This window comes from Musca autumnalis, unplaced genomic scaffold (genome assembly GCF_047663935.1).
Source record: "Musca autumnalis isolate F117 unplaced genomic scaffold, ASM4766393v1 scaffold_5, whole genome shotgun sequence".
Lineage (NCBI taxonomy): Eukaryota > Metazoa > Arthropoda > Insecta > Diptera > Muscidae > Musca > Musca autumnalis.
In genome coordinates, this window is record NW_027412088.1 from 204919005 (window position 1) to 204946296 (window position 27292).

The 27292-nt window shown below is 37.6% G+C and overlaps 1 protein-coding gene and 1 long non-coding RNA gene across 11 annotated transcripts in view; one reads left to right on the forward strand and one right to left on the reverse strand.

The window, feature by feature from the left end:
- Positions 1 to 27292, reverse strand: part of cnn (phosphodiesterase 4D interacting protein centrosomin) — a 77537-nt gene that overhangs the window by 39302 nt on the left and 10943 nt on the right. For 4 of the 10 annotated variants that reach the window (XM_073956567.1, XM_073956562.1, XM_073956563.1 and 1 more), the window contains exon 1: positions 16116 to 17390. The exons of the other annotated variants lie outside the window; for them this stretch is intronic. The gene's annotated coding sequence lies outside the window, so the exon portion shown is untranslated. Of the gene's footprint in view, positions 1 to 16115; positions 17391 to 27292 lie in introns of those variants that run through there. 10 annotated transcript variants of the gene reach the window in all.
- LOC141387217 (uncharacterized) lies at positions 88 to 6672 on the forward strand. Its single transcript, XR_012408504.1, has 4 exons — positions 88 to 341; positions 412 to 488; positions 5139 to 5162; positions 5234 to 6672. It is a non-coding gene; the product is annotated as an uncharacterized lncRNA (long non-coding RNA).

Here is a 27292-nt window from a genome sequence, read left to right on the forward strand (position 1 = left end):
CAGGACAACCAAAACTGGTTTGCCATGGTAACCCAACCAAAGGACACAACCAGCAAAAAGGATATCCACTACCACTCCATATTTTGTAGTCACAACAACAACACCGCCATGACCACACCACCACCACTACTGCCAATTATAATGCACCAATCTAAACAACAAATGTAGGTTAAATGTAAATTTAGCTGAGCAGCAGCAACAAGTTGAAAGGAAGACAGGCAGACAACCAGCCAGCCAACAAACAAAAACCAGAAATCGTGCGAATTTTTTTAAACTAACATTCCGCCAGTCTGTTTGTTAATTTATTTATTTTGTATAGCATGGAAAAAATTAGTTTATGCGTAGGTTGCGGTAATTGAATTATGCGAAAATTGTTTAATTTTCTTCTTTACACAATGTTCATAATTATAGGAAACATGTCTTGAAGAAGTAAGTGGAGGATGTGGGTAGATTTAAATTGAATGCCGCCTCAACCTGCCGCCGCTACAGTGAGTAAAATGCAGGGATTAAATGTTGATGCAAAATGTAAATAAGCGATAGGGTCAACTACTCTGCTGCAGATGACCAAAGAGGTAAATGAGCAGTAGATGAACAATAAGATGACCAGAGAATAACCAATGGCCATTTACTCTTCAATAGATGATCAAAAACGTTATCTACTCTACAGTAGATGACGAAAAAGGTCATCTACTTGACAGTAGATGACCAAAAACGTCATCTACTCTACCGTAAATGACCAAAAAATGCAGATATTCTACAATAGATGAACAAAAACATCATCTACTCTACAGTAGATGACGAAAAAGGTCATCTATTCTACAGTAGATGAACAAAAACGTCATCTTCTCTGCAGTATATGACCGATAACGTCATTTACTCCACAGTAGATGACGAAAAACGTAATCTACTCCACAGTAGAAAACGAAAACGTCATCTACTCGACAGTAGATGACCAAAAACGTCATCTACTCGACAGTAGATGACCAAAAACGTCATCTACTCTACTGTAGATGACGACAAAGGTCATCTATTCTACCGTAAATGTCCAAAAAGTTCATATATTCTACAGTAGATGAACAAAAACGTCATCTACTCTACAGTAGATGACGACAAAGGTCATCTATTCTACAGTAGATGGCCAAGAGCGTCATCTACTCTGCAGTATATGACCGAAAACGTCATCTACTCGACAGTATATGGCCAAAAACGTCATCTACTCTACCGTAAATGACCAAAAAATTCTGATATTCTACAATAGATGAACAAAAACGTCATCTACTCTACAGTATATGACCTAAAACGTCATCTGCTCGACAGTAGATGACAAAAACCGTCATCTACTCGACAGTAGATGACCAAAAACGTCATCTACTCTACCGTAAATGACCAAAAACGTCATCTACTCTACCGTAAATGACCAAAAAATTCAAATATTCTACAATAGAGGAACAAAAACGTCATTTACTCTACAGTAGATGACGAAAATGGTCATCTATTCTACAGTAGATGACCAAAAAGTCATCTATTCTACTGTATATGTCCAAAAACGTCATTTACTCCACAGTAGATGACGAAAAACGTCTTATATTCTACAGTAGATGACCAAAAACGTCATCTACCCTACAGTAGATGACCAAAAACGTCATCTACTAGACAGTAGATGACCAAAAACGTCATCTACTCTACTGTAGATGACGACAAAGGTCATCTATTCTACCGTAAATATCCAAAAAATTCATATATTTTACAGTAGATGAACAAAAACGTCATCTACTCTACAGTAGACGACGACAAAGGTCATCTATTCTTCAGTAGATGACTAAAAACGTCATATACTCTGCAGTATATGACCGAAAACGTCATCTACTCGACAATAGATGACCAAAAACGTCATCTACTCGGCAGTAAATGACCAAAAACGTCATCTACTCTACCGTAAATGACCAAAACATTCAGATATTCTACAATAGATGAACAAAAACGTCATCTACTCTACAGTAGATAACGAAAAGGTCATCTATTCTACAGTAGATGACCGAAAACGTCATCTACTCCACAGTAGATGACGAAAAAGGTCATCTATTCTACAGTAGATGAACAAAAACGTCATCTTCTCTGCAGTATATGACCGAAAACGTCATTTGCTCCACAGTAGATGACGAAAAACGTCATCTACTCCACAGTAGATAACGAAAAGGTCATCTATTCTAGAGTAGATGACCAAAAACGTCATCTACTCTGCAGTATATGACCGAAAACGTCATCTACCCTACAGTAGATGACGAATAAGGTCATCTATTCTACAGTAGATGACCAAAAACGTCATCTACTCTGCAGTATATGACCGAAAACGTCATCTACCCTACAGTAGATGACGAATAAGGTCATCTATTCTACAGTAGATGACCAAAAACGTTATCTACTCTACAGTATATGACCAAAAACGTCATTTACTCTACAGTAGATGATAAAAAAATAATCTACTGTAGATAAAAAATTAATCTACTCCACCGTAGATGAATAACAAAGTCATCTACTCTACAGTAGATGACCAAAAACGTCATCTACTCTGCAGTTTATGACCGAAAACGTCATCTACTTGACAGTAGATGGCCAAAAACGTCATCTACTCGACAGTAGATGACCAAAAACGTTATCTACCCGACAGTAGATGACCAAAAACGTCACCTACTCGACAGTAGATGACCAAAAACGTCATCTACTCGACAGTAGATGACCAAAAACGTCGTCTACTCTACCGTAAATGACCAAAAACGTCATCTACTCTACCGTAAATGACCAAAAAATTCAAATATTCTACAATAGAGGAACGTCATTTACTCTACAGCAGATGACGAAAATGGTCATCTATTCTACAGTAGATGACCAAAAAGTCATCTATTCTACTGTATATGACCAAAAACGTCATTTACTCCACAGTAGATGACGAAAAAGGTCATATATTCTACAGTAGATGACCAAAAACGTCATCTACTCTGCAGTATATGACCGAAAACGTCATCTACCCTACAGTAGATGACGAATAAGGTCATCTATTCTACAGTAGATGACCAAAAACGTCATCTACTCTGCAGTATATGACCGAAAACGTCATCTACCCTACAGTAGATGACGAATAAGGTCATATATTCTACAGTAGATGACCAAAAACGTTATCTACTCTACAGTATATGACTAAAAACGTCATTTACTCTACAGTAGATGATAAAAAATAATCTACTGTAGATAAAAAAATTAATCTACTCCACCGTAGATGAATAACAAAGTCATCTACTCTACAGTAGATGACCAAAAACGTCATCTACTCTGCAGTTTATGACCGAAAACGTCATCTACTTGACAGTAGATGGCCAAAAACGTCATCTACTCGACAGTAGATGACCAAAAACGTTATCTACCCGACAGTAGATGACCAAAAACGTCACCTACTCGACAGTAGATGACCAAAAACGTCATCTACTCGACAGTAGATGACCAAAAACGTCATCTACTCTGCAGTATATGACCGAAAACGTCATCTACTCGACACTAGATGACCAAAAACGTCATCTACTCTACAGTAGATGACCAAAAACGTCATCTACTCTACCGTAAATGACCAAAAAATTCAGATATTCTACAATAGATGAACAAAAACGTCATCTACTCTACAGTAGATCATCTATTCTACAGTAGATGACCAAAAACGTCATTTACTCTACAGTAGATGACAAAAAAAAATAATCTACTGTAGATAAAAAAATTAATCTACTCCACCGCAGATGAATATCAAAGTCATTTACTCTACAGTGGATGATCCTACTCTGCAGTAGATGATTAAAAAAGCCATATACTCTACAATAGATGATCAAAAACGGCATCTACTCTACAGTAGATGACCAAAAAAAGTCATAAACTCTACAATAGATGATAAAAAAATGCATCTACTCTACAGAAGACGACCAAATAAGACATCTAATCTACAGTATATGACCAAAAAAGTCAACTACTTTACAGTAGATGAATACCAAAATTATCTACTCCAATGTAGATGATTAAAAAAGTCATATATTCCATAGTAGAGTGCGAAAAATCATCATCTAATCACAATGTCATATGTTCCAAATTTGAGGTCCAAAAACTTCACCTACAACACCATAGACTCCTGACAACTTCATTCATTCTACCTAGTCAAAACGATAAAATTGTTATATGTATAAAATTTGTGTATCACTGTTCCCCATAACAATCATAACAATTGCATGTATGTATGTAAATATGTTTTAAGAAAATGCATTCAGTGCCCAAGATTCTGTGTATCTGGCGGAGAAAAACATGTATAGCAGACAACAATTCACACCCGCCGCAGCATCAGCAAAACTGCTGCAGACAAACAATTGTTTAAACAATGCAGAAGAGAACAACAACAACACATTTGGATATCTTTGTTCGATTTCGCCATAACAAGTGGACTTTGATAGAACTCAGGCTGGAAAGACAGAAAGTCAGCAGTCAAGACCATATTTTTTATAAAAAATAGAACAACAACAAAAACATAAATAAAACACAGATAAAAATGAAAACACTTGTTGGTTATATCTGTCAGCATTAAGAAAAAATATGCTATTCATAAATTTGCAGTTCGTTTCCTTTTTTTTAATTTTTCCAATGCCTTTAAATTACAACATTGTGTGTGGGGAATTTATGAAGAATTGGTGGCTATTGGAGTAATTTCAGATTTGTTGATGTTACAGCAAATGGGGTTTTTAGGGGAACAAATGCACTATAAGAAAATCTAATGGTTGTTTTTAAGTGATTTTTTAATGAATTCCATAGAAAGTTGGATTTTTTATGAGAAATAATAGCAAAATATTGCAATGATTATCTATAGAAAGAAAGCCTTATGTGTAGAAACTTGTTGTTTTTTGTCTTTTTTTAATTTAAAAACAACAAACTTTTGTTTACATGAATATTGTATAACTTTGGCTAAAGCTAAAAGGGGCAAATATTCGGTTGAGTTAAAAGAGCAACCTGGTTGTTTGCAAATAGATTTAATGGCTTCCTTTTGCTTTATTTGACACCATCCTGTGAGAAAACAAAGATTTATATTCTGTTTTTTTTCTTTTCTTTTTTTTCAGCGTTTCGCTGTTTACCCACTTTTAGTAAGATTTTTCTTGTACTTCCTTTATTTTCTTGATCTACTCCACTAATTTTTTTTCTTCTCATTTTAAAGAAAATAAATAAAACATCATTTTACACCACCCCCTCAAAGAGATATAGGTAAATGTTGTTATTAATATTTATCTAACCTCAATATGAAACAACAACAATAACAATTGACTACAAAGAGGAAAAAAGGCGCCTTAATAATTGCAAGTTCTTTATGAAAATGACTTCCTGTGGCTCTCCCCTGTGCCTTGGCTGGCTGGCATCTTTACACAAAAAAATTACAAGGTGATAAAATTATTTCAAATCTCACCTGGTGCACCAGGTGTTAGTGTACTGTGCATAGGCACCCCAAGGCACATTGTGAATAAAGAGGAGTAGAAAAAGAAAAACATAGTACACTTTATGCCATAAAACTGATCTAGTTGGGTGTTAAAAGTCAATTCTACAACGATATGGGCCCTACATATAAATGATTTGTTAACACTTAACCAAAAAAGAAAAACTAGAACTTGCTTTCCCATGCAAGGAAGAGACCAAAAAAAACGTATGATAACGTCTAACGTATGCACACATAAAACACTCAACAGTTGCGTTCTCAGCATAACTTGCTTGCTTTATCATCATTTCAAAACAATAATAACAACAAAAATAGCAACGAAATATGTATTCGACAAAACATCGGCCCCACTATCATGAAATATTATTTGATATACATTAATCCCTAACCCATATACATAAATTGTGTATATTTATGTATAGATAATATTGAAAACAAACAAATGTGTAAACAAAAACTAAAAAACGCAATACTTTGCCCATTAACAACAAAAACAACAACAAGAGAGGTATTTGAATGTGTCATTTCAATGCATTTAGTTTTGTGTGGTACCCTCCTAAGGTATGATTAACTAAAAAAAAGAGTTGTTATCACATAACTCATACTCCCTCTCTCCCTAATTTTTTATATCGCTCTCCCTTTTAAACTGACTATAATCAATCATTACAAAGAAAACGAAATGTAAACAATGCCCACAGCTGTTCAATGGGGGTTTATCAACAAGAAAATGCAAACAGAAGTCATTTACACACCATGTCAAATTGAAATGCACACAAAAACACACACTAAAGATACCTCAATATTTGCACTACAAAAGTTTAACTCATAATTCATACTCCCCATGGTACATTCCTTTCCTTCCATCCTCTCATCCTAATTTAATTGTTACAAAGATGTTGAAAAATTAAAAAAAAGAACATCACAGCTAAACAAAAGGATACGAGTAAGAACGTCACAGATCTAAACTATTTGAATACCCTGTCAAATGTAAATATGGAGCGGAAATAAAAAAAGTTGACCAAAATATAAAAAGAACACCTCAACAGTGTCATTTGCAATGATAGCCTGGCAGAAAACTGTTTCACATAACCCATACTTCCTCTCTTGCTTTCATGCTGTTCGATAACAAACTTCTTCAATAAAAGAAAAATGAGAAGCAGTTGCAAGAACTTGCAAACACTTTTTACTTGCGACGTTATCGAACAGACCTAATATCTATTACAAAGAAAAAGAAAGGTAAACAATGAATTATCAATAAGAACTATACATGGAGAACTCGCCATCTACATACCTTTAACGGTTTAATAAACAATGAGACTGACGCAGTGTAGTAATTCGTGTGATTTGTTTACATGGACATCGGGTAACACAACAATGTCGGCCGACGTTGCTTTGTAAACAAATCGTATCATTTCTTTTTTTTCCCTTTTTGCCGTGAGACTCTCATAAAAATTGCCGAATGTTATTGACACTGTTGCAATAATCACACACCAATGCAACCATCATTTGCAAATTTTAACTTCCAACCGAAAAAAAGACTCTTCGTTAGACGTCGTAGTGATAAATGGTCTGTTCCTTTACTTTTGAAAATGTTAAAAGTAAAGGAACGCTTTTCGAGTAAAAAGTGGTAAAACTTGAAGATTCTTGCACGTAAAGGAACAGAGCTAAAGTAAACCATGTCTACCGGTGTTGCCATATAAACAAATCACATGCTTTCTTACATCATTCATATCTTTCATTGTTGTGAGTACGTGGCATCGATGTAAACGTAGTTGATTTAATAATAATGTCCACCCGATGAACAGTGTTGTCGTGTAACGATATCACACTTATGATCTTTATTCGTCATTCGTTGTTTAGGAAAGTTAAATTATGCTTACAAATATGTGGCCGCATATTTTAGAAGGCAAAACACGTGGCACATTGTTGCAATGAACACACCATAGTGTGTCCATTGCAATTAAACCCCTTGCAAATCATGTAGTCATCTCATAATTGAAACTCCATCGCATTGTCGAAGAACGACTGTTATGTAGCAGTAGCATGGCACAATTACCCAGGTAGTGGCATCGTAAAATTTTGAATATGTTATGTCAAAACTTTCTTTATGTTGTTGGGGAAATTACAACAAAAATAATTTTTTTATAAAGGGATTTGACTTTTCATATTCGATCAGCTGGTGTGATACCACTACCTGGTAGTTCTGTCATGAGCAGTAGTAAAACAGTGATTGCTTAGGGGTAGTTTACACTATATGTAAATGTCATACGACATGAAATTATCCATCATTATATAGTCGCTAATATGTGTAATATGGGGATTTTCCTTGCGCTATTTACTTTGTGCGTCCACACCAGCAAAAATGTAATAAAATTACGTCTCCACATTGCCTGCGTGGGTAGATATGGAATGTTTTTATTTCGTGTCATATGACATTGATAGATAGTGTAAACTAGAGTTGTGCCAAAGGAATTATATGGAACTATATAGTTCACTTCGCAGTTCCAATGGCCCATATTTTTTCTTTGAACAAACTGTGTATACTTAACAGCACACGTTATATTTCATGATGTTAATCATACGTTTTGGAACTAGTACAAGGAACTAGGAACTAGATTACCCAACTCTAGTGTAAACTACCTCTTACATGGCAAAGTACATCGGCTGACATAGAAACTCTCTCGCGTTGACTAAAGTGGGGTACACACGATCAGTTTTGACTGCCGATTTTTCGGAAATATCGATAACTGTCAAACTGTCTAGCAACACCGAATATTTTGTGGTTGCCTGATGACTGACAAAAATGAAAGGCCATACTGGCAACCAACCGATTATTTCAGCAAAACTGACAGTCAAAACTAATCGTGTGTACCCCGCTTAAGAACAACTGACATAGAGGAGTAGTAAAATATATGATTTGTTTACAAAACATCGGTTGACATCAATAGGCACAGTTACTTGTATCTCAACGATATACAGTGTTGCCATATTTACAAACCATACATATTAGAGTACGTTTACACAAACGCTTATTATGATAAAATAACTTTTAAAGTTTGTAAATTATGAAAGAAAACCTTCCTATAGAAAGAAAACCTTTCTATAGACACTTTCTGATAAAAGGGTGCTTCTATAGACTCTTTCTAAAAGAAAGGGTGCTTCTATAGAAACTTTCTGAAAGAAAGGGTGCTTCTATAGAAACTTTCTGAAAGAAAGGGTGATTCTATAGAAACATTCACAAAGAAAGGGTGATTCTATAGAAACTTTCTCAAAGAAAGGGTGCTTCTATAGACCCGTTCTGAAAGAAAGGGTGATTCTATAGAAACATTCACAAAGAAAGGGTGCTTCTATAGAAACTTTCTGAAAAAAGGGTCCTTCTATAGAAACATTCTGAAAGAAAGGGTGCTTCTATAGAAATTTTCTAAAAGAAATGGTGCTTCTAAAGAAACTTTCTGAAAGAAAGGGTGCTTCTATCGATCCGTCCTGAAAGAAAGGGTGCTTCTATAGACCCGTTCTGAAAGAAAGGGTGCTTCTATAGACTCTTTCTGAAAGAAAGGGTGCTTCTATAGACCCGTTCTGAAAGAAAGGGTGCTTCTATAGACTCTTTCTGAAAGAAAGGGTGCTTCTATAGACTCTTTCTGAAAGAAAGGGTGCTTCTATAGACTCTTTCTGAAAGAAAGGGTGCTTCTATAGACTCTTTCTGAAAGAAAGGGTGCTTCTATAGACTCTTTCTGAAAGAAAGGGTGCTTCTATAGACTCTTTCTGAAAGAAAGGGTGCTTCTATAGACTCTTTCTGAAAGAAAGGGTGCTTCTATAGAATCTTTCGGAAAGAAAGGGTGCTTCTATAGACTCTTTCTGAAAGAAAGGGTGCTTCTATAGACTCTTTCTGAAAGAAAGGGTGCTTCTATAGACCCGTTCTGAAAGCAAAAGGGTGTTTCTATAGACTCTTTCTGAAAGAAAGTGTGCTTCTATAGACCCGTTCTGAAAGAAAGTCTGCTTCTAAAGACCCTTTCTGAAAGAGTGCTTCAATAGACCTTTTCTGGAAAAAAGAGTGCTTCTATAGACCTTCTCTGGAAAAAAGAGTGCTTCTATAGACCTTTTCCTTTCTGAAAGAAAGGGTACTTTTAAAGACCCTTTCTAGAAGAGTGCTCCTTCCTAAAAGAAATAGTGCTTCTATAGACCTTCTCTGGAAAAAAGAGTGCTTCTATAGACCTTTTCCTTTCTGAAAGAAAGGGTACTTTTAAAGACCCTTTCTAGAAGAGTGCTCCTTCCTAAAAGAAATAGTGCTTCTATAGACCCTTTCGGAAAGAGAGGATGCTTCTATAGACCTTTTCTGAAAGAAAGTGTGCTTCAATAGAAACTTTCTCAAAGAGAGGGTGCTTCTATAGAAACTTTCTCAAAGAAGGGGTGCGTCTATGGACTCCTTCTGGAAGGAAGAGTGCTTCTAGAGACTCTTTCTGAAAGAAAAGGTTATTCTATAGAACCGGTCTGAAAGAAAGGGTGCTTCTGTAGAAACTTTCTCAAAAAAAAGGGTGATTCTATAGGAATTTTGTCAAAGATAGGGTGCTTCCATAGTAATTTTCCCAAAGAAAGGGTGCTTTTGTGAACTCCTTCTGAAAGAAAGGGTGCTTCTATAGTTTCTTTCTAAAAGAAAGGGTGATTCTATAGTTTCATTCTAAAAGAAAGGGTGCTTCTATAGACTCTCTCTGAAAGAAAGGGTGCTTCTATACTCTTTCTGAAAGAAAGGGTGCTTATATGGACTCTTTCTGAAAGAAAGGGTGCTTATATGGACTCTTTCTGAAAGAAAGGGTGCTTCTATAGACCCTTTCTAAAATAAATAGTGTTTCTATAGACCCTTTCTAAAAGAAAGGGTGCTTCTATGGACCTTTTTTGAAAGAAAGTGTGCTTCTATAGAAACTTTCTCAAAGAGAGGGTGCTTCTATAGAAATTTTCTCGTTGCAATGAAATCTTTCAATAAAATAAAACATTTATCTCATAACTCGCACTCCCTACCAGCCCTTCTGTATCCCTCCCCCTCCCTCCACAATATAATCAATTAAAAGAAAACGGAAATGTAAACAAAGCCATTTAGAAGAGTTTAATCTTATTGTTTATCAATAAAAACACACACTCGCACTGAGAGAAAATGTTACTTCACCAAATAAAACTTCTCTTGTGAGTGCATATTAAATGAGTATCAACAAAAGAAATCAAGCCAGGAAATGACATGAATTTCAAAAGAAATGACCAATATTGATACACCACCACAGCATTAACGGCGCTGATAAGTCGTCCGTCTTTGTAAATGACAAATGGAGTAAGAACAAAAACAACAAAGTGTTGATAACCCCCAAACAAAGTTATGAAATATGTAATGGAAATATTTAATAAATGTGTTAAATATTTGTTTAAAAATATTTAAAAAATACATAACAATAATGAGAAAAATGAGAAGAAATCAAATTTCAATGAACTTTTATTTACAATAATAATCGATTAAAATTAAACAATATGTTAATGATATTTTTGTAAATATCAAGGCACTTTAAAGAAATTCTCCGTTGAAGGGAGAGATAAAAGTGAGGGCAAGGCGAATTTAGGAAGGTGATACAAAATGCGAATTCACGCCATAGTCTTCATTTGATGTCAAAAGTTTTTTTTTGCGAAGAATCCACAAAAGATAGAAGAAAACGATAAAACGATTCTTCGGGAAGTTTAAATAAAAATGTTGTACACACACAGTTTTGATAGAAACAACATATGAGTTATTTATTTTTGATTAAAAATATGTTTTGACAGCAAATGAAGACATCAGTGAGGATAAGGGACAAGAACTAATCATTCACTGAAGAACTGAGTATTCTTGGAATTAAAATTACAGGCACTTTGACGAATGGTAAGGGACAAGAATCCCATATCTTACCGACGAACTGAGAATTCTTGTTATTAAAATTGCCTAATGTAAATTGACAGTAACCAAATTTCGTTAAAGAAATTAATGGTCTAAAATTGAGATTTAAAACTGTGCAAATTATCCAACATCGCAATAAACTCAGCATGATAATAAATGGGGATTTTTTAAAGTCGATATTTTGAACGGTATAGTGCAGAAATGTATGGAAAACGAATCCGTTCAAATTCTACATTATGCTTTTTCTTAATTATGGACATAATATAAATTAAAAATTCCTACATCAGCTTATGCACACTCACTTTCTAACTTTATTTTGCTAACCAACACATATTTTCTATTCCTAATATTTCTATGCAAGTTACGTATTAGCGTAGCGGCTTAGTTAAAAAAAAACAAATCAAAATAAATTAAAATTGAAATGAAAAAATAATATCCACTAGCCTAACCCAAATCAAATCACAATATCAAAAGGCCGGTACACCACAAATGGATAAATAAAAAAATACTCCGTCGCAAATATTTGCAAAAAATAAAAAAAAAAAAAACAAAATAATAAACGTGTAAAATGTCAATGCACAAATAAATAACCTAGAGAGGAGGCATTTTTTCACAAAAACACAAAATATTTAATTAATCAGTTTTCAATTGAATAACAACAACCGCGACAATAAGAAAACCGGGTGTGGGGCAATATTACCTTAAATGGCATTTAATTAACACAATAGTAATGTGTGTTGTTGTTGCTTTTTTCTATATAAAGTGCCTATTACATGATTTATTACGCGAGACATGATGAGAACGTTTTATAGATTTGTTACACTTTTTGTAAACTCGTTTTTTTGTAATTAATATGATTTAAAATAGAAACTAATTATGCCGATTGTTGTGAAATTTGAGGGACAATGTTAAAATTAGGTATGTGGAATGAGATTAATTTACCTTTTATAATTAGAATGTTTTATGGGTATCTTTTTGTAGTTTAAGCAGATCTAATGATGGATCTGGAAGATCTAATGATGTTATCCTGTTATGGAAACTATAACTTTTTCAGTTGTAATTTGTAATTCCACAATTGCATTTGTAATTCTAAACATTTCAATTCTGTAGAGTTAATGACACTTTGGGTCGTCTACTGTAGCGTTGATGGCCCTTCGTGTCGTATATTGTAGCGCAGATGGCCGCAGATGGCCCTAAGGGTCGTCTACTGCAAAGTAGTTGGCCCAAATGGTCTTGTGGTATAACAGTAAAGTAGATGGTCATAAGGGGAATCTACTGTAGAGTAGTTGACTCAAATGGTCGTCGGTGGTATTACAGTAAAGTAGATGGTCCTAAGGGGAGTCTACTGAAGAGTAGATGGCACTAAGCGGTGTCTACTGTAGGTTATATGGCCCTAAGGGGCGTATACTGGAGAGTAGATGGCCCTAAGGGGCGTCTACTGTAAAGTAGATGGCCCAAGGGGAGTCTACTGTAAAGTAGATCGCCCTGACGGGCGTCTACTGTAAAGTAGATGGCCCTAAAGGTCGTCTACTGTAGAGTATGTGACCCTAAGTTCGTCTACTGGAGAGTAGATGGCCCTAAGGGGCGTCTACTGTAAAGTAGATGGCCCTAAGGGGCGTCTACTGTAAAGTAGATGGCCCTAAGGGGCGTCTACTGTAAAGTAGATGGCCCTAAGGGGCGTCTACTGTAAAGTAGATGGCCCTAAGGGGCGTCTACTGTAAAGTAGATGGCCCTAAGGGGCGTCTACTGTAAAGTAGATGGCCCTAAGGGGCGTCTACTGTAAAGTAGATGGCCCTAAGGGGCGTCTACTGTAAAGTAGATGGCCCTAAGGGGCGTCTACTGTAAAGTAGATGGCCCTAAAGGGCGTCTACTGTAAAGTAGAGAGGCACTAAGGGCGTCTACTGTAGAGTAGATGGTCCTAGGGGAGTCTACTGCAGAGTAGATGGTCCTAAGTGGAGTCTACTATAGAGTAGATGACCCTAAGGGGCGTCTACTATAGAGTAGATGGTCCTAAGGGCGCCTACTGTAACGTAGATGGTCCTAAGGGGAGTCTACTGTAGAGTATATGGTCCTAAGGGGCGTCTACTGTAAATGACGCTAAGGTCGTCTACTCTAGAGTAGATGGCCCCTTGGGTCGTCTACTGCAGAGTAAATGGTCTTTTTGGTCGCCTACTGTAGAGTAGATGGTCCTTTGGGTTGTCTACTGTAGAGTAGATCGCCCTTTGGGTCGTCTACTGTAGAGTAGATAATCCTAAGGGGCGTCTATTGTAGAGTAGATAATTCTAAGCGGCGCATATTGTAGAGTAGATAATTCTAAGCGGCGCATATTGTGTTTGACCTTTTGGGTCGTCTAAGGTAGAGTAGATGGCCCTTTCGGTCGTCTACTGTATACTGTAGAGTAGATGGCCGTAAGGGGCGTATACTGTAGAGTAGATGGCCCTAAGGGGCGTATACTGTAGAGTAGATGGCCCTAAGGGGCGTATACTGCAGAGTAGATGGCCCTAAGGGGCGTCTACTGTAGAGTAGATGGCGCTAAGGGGCGTCTACTGTAGAGTAGATGGACCTAAGGGGCGTCTACTGTAGAGTAGATGGCCCTAAGGGGCGTCTACTGTAGAGTAGATGGCCCTTTGGGGGGTCTACTGAAGAGCAGATGGTCCTAAGGGGCGTCTACTGTAGAGTAGATGGCCCTTTGGGTCGTCTACTGTAGAGTAGATGGCAATTTGGGTCGTCTACTGTAGAGTAGATGGCAATTTGGGTCGTCTACTGTAGAGTAGATGGCCCTTTGGGTCGTCTACTGTAGAATAGATGGCCCTTTGGGTCGTCTACTGTAGAGTAGATGGCCCTTTGGGTCGTCTACTGTAGAGTAGATGGCCCTTTGGGTCGTCTACTGTAGAGTAGATGGCCCTTTGGGTCGTCTACTGTAGAGTAGATGGCAATTTGGGTCGTTTACTGTAGAGTAGATGGCCCTTTGGGTCGTCTACTGTAGAATAGATGGCCCTTTGGGTCGTCTACTGTAGAGTAGATGGCCCTTTGGGTCGTCTACTGTAGAGTAGATGGCCCTTTGGGTCGTCTACTGTAGAGTAGATGGCCCTTTGGGTCGTCTACTGTAGAGTAGATGGCCCTTTGGGTCGTCTACTGTAGAGTAGATGGCCCTAAGGGGCGTCTACTGTAGAGTAGATGGCCCTAAGGGGCGTCTACTGTAGAGTAGATGGCCCTAAGGGGCGTCTACTGTAGAGTAGATGGTCCTAAGGGGCGTCTACTGTGGAGTAGATGGTCCTAAGGGGCGTCTACTGTAGAGTAGATGGCCCTTTGGGTCGTCTACTGTAGAGTAGATGGCACTTTGGGTCGTCTACTGTAGAGTAGATGGCCCTTTGGGTCGTCTACTGTAGAGTAGATGGCCCTTTGGGTCGTCTACTGTAGAGTAGATGGCCCTTTGGGTCGTCTACTGTAGAGTAGATGGCCCTTTGGGTCGTCTACTGTAGAGTAGATGGCCCTTTGGGTCGTCTACTGTAGAGTAGATGGCCCTTTGGGTCGTCTACTGTAGAGTAGATGGCCCTTTGGGTCGTCTACTGTAGAGTAGATGGCCCTTTGGGTCGTCTACTGTAGAGTAGATGGCCCTTTGGGTCGTCTACTGTAGAGTAGATGGCCCTTTGGGTCGTCTACTCTACAGTAGATGGTCCTTTGAGTCGTCTCCTAAGGGGCGTATATTGTAGAGTAGATGGCCTCTTGGATCGTTCCTGCAGAATAGATGACCCTAAGGTCGTCTACTCTAGAGTAGATGGCTTTTTGGGTCGTCTGCTGCAGAGTAAATGACCCTGAGAGACGTCTAAATTTAGACTATAGATATATACAATGATTAAATGCATTATCTCGATTTATTTGCCATATATTGTATGGAAATGACAACTTTAATCCACTGGTTTGGTAAATGAAGCCTAGTCTAAATGTACTGTAAGTCCCTATCAATCCCCCTATAAAATTTCGTTGTTATTCCCTTCAACCCAATATTCTCGAAAAATGACAAACTGTACTCTACATTTCACATTTTTCGCAAAAATTGGCAAACGAAAATTGTGACAGCTGGGAAAGAGAATGTCATTGAAAATGTTTTTTTTTTTTTTTTTTTAATTGAAAATGATGATTCATAACCACTAAATATCACATTCATTGTCAATACCCCCTCCTTTAACTATTGAAAAACTGTGAGAGAGATGAAAACAAAATAAAGAGCGACATATTGCAGAGATTAACAGAGATGTGCCCTAAAACACTGATGCCCAGCCACATCCATTTTCGTTACAACAAACCACATGTATTCTCTCTTATTTTTTATTTTTCATTTACCGGAAAGTCTAATAAAAAAAATCACTAAGGATTAAATAGTATGGACATCCCTGACTTAGAAAAATGAAGAACAACAACACAAGGGATGGAAACAAACAATGGCTGGCTGTATGAGTGTGTCAATGAACTAAACAAGAGAAGAATGGAAGAAACCATCATCCCATGGGGGTTGAGTGTAGAAGATAAACATTACGAATTTCTAATTGTTATCCTGGTGTGATGTGAATAATCGACAGCATGAACAGCAGCTACAAAAGGGGATGAAGAATACAACTCGCAAATGTTTCTTTTTTTTTTTTGTATTTGTTACAATGGAGAATGGAAATTATGTAAAATTATATCAAGTCTACTTACCACATAGAATTCCAAATTGTGTTTCTGCCACTGCTGTTGAACATCTGTAAAAATATTCCTTATCTTGATGATGGGACAACGCTGGTAGAAGTTGTCTGTTGCTATTCCAAAGAACGACGACGACACAAATAATAGAGTTCAATTAAAATAAATTAACACGATAACAAAAACACAAACAACAAGTGATGCGACTACGATGAATTCAAAAAGAAATTATGTTATAATTTCTGTTTTATATATAGAACGCGAGGCGACGGCATCAGGCGGCGTGTAGATACGTTGTTGCTAGTATTTTGTGGCTTTTTTTCCTATATATACAGTTAAACACATATGGTTGGTTGTATATAGTACACACTGTTTACTTTTTGTTTAAATTATTCATTCGTTCTCATATTTAATAGACTTGGAAAAACGAAAAGAACGTCGTTTAAAAACAACAATAATTTGCGTTGTGTATTTGTGTATATAAAAAATTATATTTTTTTTGCAGCATCCGCAAAAACAAAAGCAAGCATAAGAAAAGCGCCTTCAATAAATAAAATACACACTAGGGGTCAGGCCACACCACCAACCAGAGGTGCTGTTAATATACACACCACTTTCGTCGTAGTTATAATTTGTGAGCAATTTTTGTAGTTTTCTTTGGTATTTTTTAAATTATTCTTTATTTTTATTTAGACATTTGCACTTTTTATTTTAATTCACTTTGTTATTTTTACAAGTTTTTTTTTTTTTAATTTATCATTATTGTCACTGTTTTTTAGTTTTGTTTTTATTCACTGTAAATAATTCAGAGATGCTTGCATCTTTCTCCACTACTCCATCTACTCTTTTGTTGAATCAGAGTATCGTATTTCCGTTTGAAGTTTCTTGTATCTCTTGGATTGACAACGACGAACTCATCAAGCAAATCAGAAGAAAACTTTGTTGTTCCATACGAAAACGGCAAGAAAAAGCAAAAGCAACTTAAAAGATGCAGAATATTTTATTTTTTGTAGTTTTTCACTGTTGTGTGTAATTAAACCGAAGAAAGCAAGAACAGAACTAAAAGTAAATCCATTGAACATTGGCTCGTGTACTCATCAGCAACATTTAATTTTGCTCCGACAACTCACGACGAGCACCACACAACAAACGAAGAGTGGCAGGCAGATGTTGCCCGTTTGTTCGCCACCGTTATGTTGTTGTTGTGGTTATTGTTTTGTTAACCCAGCGGGAGAATATTTTTCCTATTTGCTGTGACAAAACAATAGGAATGGAAGCAACCAGGCGGCTGGGCAGGCAGGCAGGCCAGAAATTGGGTAAGGGATTCTGATAGAAAAGCGCGCATTATTACTGTTGCCTGCCTGGTGGCATTTAGGTTTTGTTTAGTTTGCATTATCCGAGAGTGGGGTGAGTTTTATCCTCCTTTACCACATTTTTAACTCTCACTGTAGCAATATCTCTCATTTAGTGGCACACAGTGGCTCTTTCTCTCACCCAATTGCATTATTGATAAGGTCAATAAGTGACATTTTCTCACATGAATGATTTGACAAGGCAAAATGATTTGCTTATAAGTGAAATAGTAACCGTTATAAAGAAAATTAAAGATAAAACGTTAATTTAAAATGTTTTGAACAACAAATTCATAGTTTTATTGTTTAATTACAGAAAGTAAAGGTGAGAAAGGAGAAAATAAATAAAAAACTACCAGTACATTACCTCCAAGTCAATTTGAGGGCCTACGAAGGGTTTCTATTTATTGCAAAATTAGCAGCAAAATTGGATTAAGAAAAGTGATACCTAAGTCCTAAAAAGTCTTCCAATGAAAAGGCATGACACTATCAATGCTTTCAAGAATAACGTGTAAATTAAAACCAGTAAAAATTAAAAAGTGTCTGCTAAAGAGGTTCGGGAAGTAAACTGTCACTTACGATACTAAAGCGCTAGACGTCCCAGTTAAGTCACATCAACTGTGTATGTTAAAAAACTACAAATCCGCGATAGTTACTGAACTTTCAAATTATGTTTAAGGAAAACAAATCTTCGAAAGAAATGTGCGAAAATCTCCATTGACGATGAACCCATTACAAAGTAATGTAAATAAGCTACTTTTTGCATTAAATTTGGTAATTATTTATTATTTTTCTCATTGCAAGAAAATTAGCGACGGTGATGGCAGAATTGGCGTGCCTTACAAATAAACCGAGGGTTATGAGCTCGTGACCTAGCCTTTGCAAACGAAACAAGTAAGAAAAGCGTTAAGTTCGGCCGGTCCGAACTTTTTATACCCTCCGCCACGAACTGTATTGAAGTGAATTCCAAAAATTCCGAAAATTGGGAGATATCATCCTATGGAGGCTATATGAGGGAGTTGACCTATACCGACAAATATCAGGTGGAAAGTTGTATACCCTTAACGAAGACTAACTACCAAATTTCAGACATTTCGGTGGGATATTGAGGTCACAACCTTCAAAATACCGAAAATCAGGAGGCACCGTTCTATGTGGGCTATATGAAGACGTGGACCTATACCGATAAATTTCAGGTCGAAAGTTGTATACCCTTAACGAAGACTTACTACCAAATTTCAGTCACTTCGGTAGGATATTGAGGTCAGAAGCTTCAAAATACCGAAATCAGGAGGTAGCGTTCTATGGGGGCTATACTAAGGCGTGGACCTATACCTACAAATTTCTGGCGGAAAGTTTTATACCCCCAACGACGACTAAATACCAAATATCAGCAATTTCTCGGGAATTTTTAGTCCACAACCTTCAGAACCGAAAATCGGGAGGTAAGTTTTATGGGGGCTATATAGAGGCGTGGACCTATACCAACAAATTTTCTATGGAACGTTTAATACCCCAAATGAAGACCAAATACCAAATTTCAGCTATTTCGGTGGATTAATGTGGCCACAACCTTCAAAATACCGAAAATCTAGAGGATTCGTTCTATGGGGCCTATATGATGGCATGGACCTATACCTACAAATTACTGGGGGAAAGTTTTATACCCCCAACGAAGACTAAATACCAAATTTCAGCCATCTCAGTGTGATAATGAGGCTAAAACCTTCAAAATACCGAAAATCGGGAGGTATCGTCCTATGGGGACTATATCAAAACGTGGACCTATGTAAACATTTTATGGTAGAAATGTTTCTTAGCCTCTGGAAACACAAAATACAAAGTTACAACCGATTCTGTGGTCAAATGGGACTAATACATTCAAAATATATTAAAATGACGCTTACTTTATATGAGGCGTAATATGGGGGCTATACCAAAACGTGGACCTATATAAACAAACTTTGGTAGGAATGTTTTTTGGCCTCTGGAGACACAAAATATCAAATTACAACCAATTCGGTGGTAAAATGGGACAAATATCTTAAAAATTCCTTAAAAAAACGACGCGTCACGCGTCACTTTGTATGGGGGCTATACGAAAGAGCGGAACTACATAGCCCGCTTTCAATACCCAAAGTCCTAAGTACATATAATAGATTTTCCCAAAATTTCATCCACCTACTTCAATCCGTTCGGACGCTAGAGTGATTTCCACAGACGGACGACATGGCTATATCGATGTAGAATTGCACGCTGATCAAGAATATATATAGTTTGTGGAGTCTATAATGATTATTTCGAGTAGTTACAAACGGAATGACAAACTTAATATACCCCCCATTCTATGGTGGAGGGTATTTAAACTACGATGATTTGTTTTTTAATTAATCTCTTGTTGGAGTCGAGCTTAATGATCAACAACTTTTTGCAAGTGAAAAAGGAAAGCCATAGATTTGAACCCACACAACCACCATCATGTGAAGGGGTTTCGCTGTTGGTAACGGCTCATCAGATATGTAAGTTGTGGAGTGGCTTCTATGTCATCGAACTTTTCATTTCTCACATGCAATGTGTTTTTTAGAGTGATGAGCTTTTTTTTTCATTCAACTTGTATGGGTTGTTGGTGGAATGTAAACCTACGATGGTCTATCGGTTTTCCTTATGAGACCTGTAAGTCTTCCTGTAGAAGAAGTCTACAAAATCCTCCGAATCACAAGAGCCTCTAATAGACGATCGCAAGATCTTCCTGCAGAAGAACTCTCGGATTTCTATATATAAGTCTTGTAAATATCCCTTTAATATCTTCCTTAGGAGACATGTAGTTCTTATTTAGAAGATATGTGGGTCTTCCTATAGGAGAAGTCTATAAGGTTCTCCAATACAAAATCTCAAAAAGAACACTAGGCCCTATCATAAAGGACCTCAAGGTCTTTTCATTGAAGACGGGAACGTCTTCTTATAGAAGACCACAATGTATTCTTATAGAAGACAACAGACCCAGCAAAATTTGTCATGTCAAAGCATTGGTGTAAATGACTTGCTTTGGATCCAAAAATGAATAGCATCTTTTGGGGTCCATGCTCACATAAAAATCATCGATGAAGATGCTAAAAAGATGACATGCCAGATCACTTGCACCCATGATTGAATGGCATCTTTGGCATCGAACATTTTGCTGGGAGAGTATTCGTATAGATGATCACAATAACATCACAATAGAATACCGGAAGGTCTTATAGAAGACAACAATGTCTTTTATAGATGATAAGAAAATATTCTTATAAAAGACTAGAAGGTCTTCTTATAGAAGGCTAAAAGGACTTCGAATAGAAGGCCACTGGACTTTCTTGTGGTGGTCTATATGAAGACTTTGAGATCTTCTATAATAAGACCTCTTCAATAAGAAGACCGTGCGGTCTTCTATAAGAATACCTTGTGGTCTCCTATAAGAAAACCTTACGGTCTTCAACTAGTTCTTACTGAACACAACTGTTTCTTACGGAAGATCGGAGGGTATTCTTATTGAAGACCACAAGATTTTCTTACAGAAGACCACGAGGTCTTCTTATACAGGACCACTACAACTTCTTATAGACACCACAAGGTTTTCTTATAGAAGACCACAAGGTTTTCCTTTAGAAGACTAAATCATCTTATAGAATATAGAAGGTTTGGTGCTCCTTCCTTTATAATTCTGAAAGGTCTACTTATAGAAGAAGACCTGGTACTCTTTAAAAGAACGCTTGGTTTTCTTATAGAAGACCACAAGAACTTATTATTGGACCATGGACTGTTATTGTTGTTGTTGTAACAGTGTTTTTATTATGTTTATATGCTCGTTCCTCTGTTCAATCTGGCTCTGGGTCTATCTCCAGTTCCAGAAAAATTGCTGCTTCGATGGGATGTAGCCACAGATCCACTGGGGTTAGATGGGTAGGTTTCGCGGGGCAGTTAAAAAGGTGTTGTGTGTCGTGCGGGCCCATGCCGCATACTGGGCATATGTCCCATCAGATCTCTTCCTGCCGAGGAGGAACCACCACAGTTTACAATGGATGATGTTGCCAATGCCATCAGGAACGCTAAATCATCCAAAGCGTTAGCCCCTGATGGAATCTCCATGGTAATGTTGAAGCAGCTGCATGAGCCGGGAGTCGAGTATCTCACCAAAGTCTTCAACTTGTCGCTAGCCACCCTCGTTGTTCCCGAAGTTTGGAAAATGGGCAGGGTGGTCCCACTACGGAAGCCAGGCGAGGATGCCAGCAAAAGTGAATCGTACAGACCGATTTCGCATTTGTCGCCCGTAGCAAAGACACTTGAGGCCTTGCTCTTCCCCAGTATCAGAAATAGCTATCAAGTTGCCGATCATCAGCATGGATTCCGTAAGCAGCACAGCACGACAATAGCGCTGCACGCCATTACCACATATATCTGTAAAGGACTCAACCAGAGACGGCCGTGCGACAGAACAGTGATGGTGGCGCTTGACTTATCAAAAGCCTTTGATACAGTCAGGCACTCCTCGCTGTTTGAGGACATTGAGCAGACAACCCTCCCGCCAAGCTTGAAACGTTGGATAGTCAACTATATGTGTGGACGCCAGTCGTACGTGGAATTCAGGAATAAGAAGTCCAAACCCCGTAGATTGAAACAGGGAGTTCCCCTAGGTGGGGTGATGTCTCCGGAACTGTTTAACCTCTACCTCTCCTGTATTCCACCCCCTCCAGACGGCATTGAGATCGTGACGTATGCGGATGATTGCACGATCCTGGCGTCGGTACCTATCCTGATGACATCTGTGAGAGACTGAACAACTATTTAACCGATCTTACCACCTTTTTCCATTCGAGGAATATGCAGATTTCCGCCACAAAATCAACTGCCACTCAGTTCACCACATGGACAGCGCAGTTTGGAAGAGAATTGAATGTCGTGGTCGACGGTAGCAGAATTCCGACCACAAACTGCCCCAAAATTTTAGGGGTCACATTCGACACTACTTTCACGTCGTGCGCACACGCCACAGCTATCTGCGACAAGTTGAAAAGTAGGAACAAGGTCCTCAAGTCCCTGGCCGGCAGCACTTGGGGTGCAGATAAAGAAACCTTGTTGGCCACGTATAACGCGATAGGTCGGTCTGTGGTAAGCTATGCGGCTCCAGTCTGGTCCCCGAGATTGTGTGATACGAACTGGAAAAAGATTCAAACTTGCCAGAATGCCGCCCTGAGAACAGCGACAAGGTGCCTCCTCAAATCTTCACTGGACCATCTACATGAGGAGGCAAAAATTCTTCCAGTAAAGCAACACAATGAGATGCTTTCGTTGCAGTACCTGCTTGGATGTTATCGTGTGAGCCATCCCAATCACCATCTTGTGGGTAGGCCCGGCCCATTCAGGGAGATCAGGAAGGATATCCATTCTCTAGAGGGAGAGGTCCAACGATACAGGAGAGAACCCCTAGATCAACAAGAATATCAAGCAGGATTGAATAGCATTCACACGGACGCAGTTGCCAAGGCCTTAAGCAATTATAGTGTGAATAAAGTACTCGGAGTACATCCTCCATCTATCGCAGCTGAGGAGCGTCAGCTGCCACGACAAACCAAAGTAGTTTTGGCTCAACTACTCTCGGGATATTGCAGTCGCCTAAATTCGTATTGGGCGGAAATCGATCGCGCCGTGCAAGACTGTTATTGTGTTCAGTTATATTGGCCTTTTACGCATTCGTGCCATGATCTCAGAAAGTATAAAATTATATGTATCGTTGTAATCAGTACAACAGGTATCACCAGAAATATAATGAGAACTGGTCTTAAACTGTGTGTAATAGTACGATTACACTAGAGTTTTTTGCCGGGTTAACGCACTTCGAGATGATTTATTTGACGTTTGCGCTATGGAATTGACATCTGAAATCTGGGTTAATTCGGTTAAGTGTAACCGGGGTTTAAGCGAAAATTGGGCTGATATCGTCCATCCTCTGAACTGATCTAAGTTTATCGGAAATACTGCGATATGTTTGGACAAAATCGCTTATTATCGTACGCACCAGTCAGACAGATAGGCAAACATGACTCAAAATTATTTGAATCGGCTAAGTCTTGAGGAAATTTTTCAATTTTTAATTATTATATACCCTCTCTAGCCATATGGTAGAGGATATAAAACGTTCTTTATACTCATCTAAATAGATCAGACGGACATGTACAGTTAAAATCGCTTATCACGACATCGTTTATAACGACATATCGTTTTATAGACCATACTACAGAATATCGCTTGTAGCGACGGAATTTCGTAGATTTCTTTTGCCTTCGCTTTAAGCAATTTCGACTGTAAATGTAAACTGAATATGCCGAAGTAATATGATTCAAAGTGAATATTTCTAGGAGTAACAAACTATACCGCCATTGTGTGTTATATAATTGATAAACTGATTCCAACAACAAAACCAAAGTTAGCATAACAAAAGGACATATGTCATTCATATTAGAAGGACCCCTATGTGGCTCACACATGATTATGCATGTTACAGATAATACAAAAAATATGTTTATTCCAAAACTAAAGGTTCTTATAACATCACGTCCTGGCATGGCATCGAATACACAAAAAACATGTGGGTATCTCGCTCTAAGCAATAGAGGTCATGTTATGGAAACAAATTGACGCGCTTGCCTGTCTTGTTTGTTGTTTACAAATCACAATGCAAATTTACCTAGGCAGGATAGTCGAACAAATAAAACTACCTGTTGTTTGTTTTGAGTTTTTTTGTTTTTACACTTAGTGGACTTAAATATCATTGTGATAATATTTAAAAATAAAAACAAATATTTAGGTATTGATTAAAGGATGTGTTGTATGAAATGTGACCCCTTTTTAAGGACAAAGAGATGGTTTTGATAAAAAAATAAACTCTTTAGGTAAAATATTTGATTGTTGATCTCTCAAATGTTTTTTAGAGAATCAAGAAAAGTTTTGAAATCATTTGTTAACCTTTTCGCTATAAATTATGAATTTTAAAATAAAGCCAATAGGCTTCTATCGCAACGTACAAATAAATAAATAAATAAATAAATAAATAAAATATATAGAAATATAACTAAAATATAATACCAATATAACTAAAAATAAATACCAATTTTTACCACAAATCAATGTCTGCTATGATGAGGTGAATAGAAAATTTTTGCAAATATCGATCGAAAGATAATATTTGCAGTTTTGTTTAATATTTTCCAATACGCTTTGGAGCATAAAAGGCAAAAAGCAAAACGGTTTTAAATTTCATAATTTATTATTTTTAGTGACAAAACTAAACCAAAACCGACCAACAACAATACAAAAACAGAGATAATGTTGTGTTTATATGGGAAAAACGCAACAAAAAAAACCGTCGTTGTTGTCGTCGTAATGAAATTGATTAATGTCAAGCTTGACTAGTTTTCCATTAAACGTTTGGGAACGAAAACAAAAAGAGGGTGTGTATGTTACTGGATATTTAGGCTAAAGTTAAAAAAGCATAGCGCGATATGCCTGCGCAACAACAACATTTCCACATTTATAGATAATCGACTAAGTTTTGTAGAAATGTATGTTAATAGGTGAAAATGTCATACAGAGATCCACTGTAGATACCATTTGGGAATTTGTGTAAAACATCATTGATTTGCATTTGAGAAAAAATAATGAAATTGTTTGAGGTTATGTTGTTTGTAAGGTATGCATGGATTGCTTACCTTTCAATTACAGATGAGGGTTTTGTCTGTGTTGTTTAATCTGAGGTTAATGAGATATTTTAGCATAGAATTATAAAGGCATGATTCGGATGGCCCACCATTGCATAGAGAGCTTCTAATAATGACGTTGAGTCGATTACGGCCATATTCAGCAATTTTCTAAAAGAAAATTCTTTAGTCCCTTTCTAAAAGAAAGGCTGCTTCTATAGACCCTTTCTGATAAAAGGTTGCTTCTATGGAGCCTTTCTGATACAAGGTTGCTTCTATAGACCTTTTCTGAAAGAAAGAAAGACAGAAAGAAAGAGTGCTTCTATAGATCCTTTCCGAAATAAAGGTTGCTTCTATATACCCTTACTGAAAAGAAGGGTGCTGCTATAGACACTTTCTCAAAGAAAGGGTGCTTCTATAGACCCTTTCTGAAAGAAACTGTGCTACTATGGACCCTTTCTGAAAGAAACTGTGCTACTATGGACCCTTTCGGAATGAAAGGCTGCTTCTATAGACCTTTTCTGAAAGAAAGAAAGAAAGAGTGCTTCTATAGATCCTTTCCGAAATAATAGTTGCTTCTATAGACCCTTTCTCAAAGAAAGGATGCTTCTATAGACCCTTTCCGAAAGAAAGGGTGCTTCTATATACCCTTTCCGAAAGAAAGGGTGCTTCTATATACCCTTTCCGAAAGAAAGGGTGCTTCTATATACCCTTTCCGAAAGAAAGGGTGCTTCTATATACCCTTTCCGAAAGAAAGGGTGCTTCTATATACCCTTTCCGAAAGAAAGGGTGCTTCTATATACCCTTTCCGAAAGAAAGGGTGCTTCTATATACCCTTTCCGAAAGAAAGGGTGCTTCTATATACCCTTTCCGAAAGAAAGGGTGCTTCTATATACCCTTTCCGAAAGAAAGGGTGCTTCTATATACCCTTTCCGAAAGAAAGGGTGCTTCTATATACCCTTTCCGAAAGAAAGGGTGCTTCTATATACCCTTTCCGAAAGAAAGGGTGCTTCTATATACCCTTTCCGAAAGAAAGGGTGCTTCTATATACCCTTTCCGAAAGAAAGGGTGCTTCTATATACCCTTTCCGAAAGAAAGGGTGCTTCTATATACCCTTTCCGAAAGAAAGGGTGCTTCTATATACCCTTTCCGAAAGAAAGGGTGCTTCTATATACCCTTTCCGAAAGAAAGGGTGCTTCTATATACCCTTTCCGAAAGAAAGGGTGCTTCTATATACCCTTTCCGAAAGAAAGGGTGCTTCTATATACCCTTTCCGAAAGAAAGGGTGCTTCTATATACCCTTTCCGAAAGAAAGGGTGCTTCTATATACCCTTTCCGAAAGAAAGGGTGCTTCTATATACCCTTTCCGAAAGAAAGGGTGCTTCTATATACCCTTTCCGAAAGAAAGGGTGCTTCTATATACCCTTTCCGAAAGAAAGGGTGCTTCTATATACCCTTTCCGAAAGAAAGGGTGCTTCTATATACCCTTTCCGAAAGAAAGGGTGCTTCTATATACCCTTTCCGAAAGAAAGGGTGCTTCTATATACCCTTTCCGAAAGAAAGGGTGCTTCTATATACCCTTTCCGAAAGAAAAGGTTGCTTCTATATACCCTTTCCGAAAGAAAAGGTTGCTTCTATATACCCTTTCCGAAAGAAAGGGTGCTTCTATATACCCTTTCCGAAAGAAAGGGTGCTTCTATATACCCTTTCCGAAAGAAAGGGTGCTTCTATATACCCTTTCCGAAAGAAAGGGTGCTTCTATATACCCTTTCCGAAAGAAAGGGTGCTTCTATATACCCTTTCCGAAAGAAAGGGTGCTTCTATATACCCTTTCCGAAAGAAAGGGTGCTTCTGTATACCCTTTCCGAAAGAAAGGGTGCTTCTGTATACCCTTTCCGAAAGAAAGGGTGCTTCTATATACCCTTTCCGAAAGAAAGGGTGCTTCTATATACCCTTTCCGAAAGAAAGGGTGCTTCTATATACCCTTTCCGAAAGAAAGGGTGCTTCTATATACCCTTTCCGAAAGAAAGGGTGCTTCTATATACCCTTTCCGAAAGAAAGGGTGCTTCTATATACCCTTTCCGAAAGAAAGGGTGCTTCTATATACCCTTTC